The sequence below is a fragment of the Cynoglossus semilaevis genome, chromosome 16 (assembly GCF_000523025.1).
Source record: "Cynoglossus semilaevis isolate Cse_v1.0 chromosome 16, Cse_v1.0, whole genome shotgun sequence".
Taxonomy (NCBI): Eukaryota; Metazoa; Chordata; class Actinopteri; order Pleuronectiformes; family Cynoglossidae; genus Cynoglossus; species Cynoglossus semilaevis.
The window spans coordinates 14,529,933-14,530,658 of record NC_024322.1 but is presented as its reverse complement, the minus strand read 5'-3'; the positions used below and the strand labels follow the sequence as shown (position 1 = coordinate 14,530,658).

At 38.3% G+C, this 726-nt stretch overlaps 1 protein-coding gene across 2 annotated transcripts in view; it reads right to left on the bottom strand.

The window, feature by feature from the left end:
• The window catches only part of LOC103392284 (ephrin type-A receptor 6), a 101,390-nt gene that overhangs the window by 13,102 nt on the left and 87,562 nt on the right, over positions 1-726 (bottom strand). The gene's annotated exons all lie outside the window — the stretch shown is intronic.

Sequence of the window (726 nt, the reverse complement as noted above, 5' to 3'; positions counted from 1 at the left end):
AATCTTCATTTACAGTTTGTGATCATTGTGTTTGTTGGAAGTGTTTGACTAACGTTGGACCATGAAATACCAGGTGAAAGATGCCCGTTGTTAGACGTTTTAGCAGCAGTTTTAGCACGTTTCAATTTCGCACCGCCACAGTTTTGTTTTATTTTTTAAAAGAATCTAAGGTAATTTTTAAAGTATTCTCCACGGAGACGTCCTGTAGAATCCTGCGATGAGTGTCACAAGTCTGAGGACCAGAACCAAGTTCTTTTGAGACACGGGGAAAAAAATTAATTTGGTTTCAAAAGTATGGTTAAAGTCTCACATGCTTTTCTGCCACTCCTGACACAGCGACAGTAAATGTACAAAAACACAGTGTAAGTCTTTGTTAGAAGAACTATTTCGTAGGTGTTGATTGTGACTAATGGAATTAAAATGTCTTCACACTTTCTCTTGTTCTCCAGAATTAAACTGGACAATCTGTTCAACTGCTTCACTGCTCTCTCTCTCTCTCTCTCTCTCCCTCTCTCTCTCTCCTCCAGACATCTCCATTCTTGGTTGACTCTAAATAATATATTCTGATAAATAATGACCAGGAATCCTCCCACACACTGCATTAAATGCATACTGTACGAACTTGATCTGACAAAAAAACAAAAACAAAACAACACATTATTTAATACCCAATTCATTTCACTGCCATGTTAACGCCGCCCTGCTGGCCGACACATGGAAAAAAAA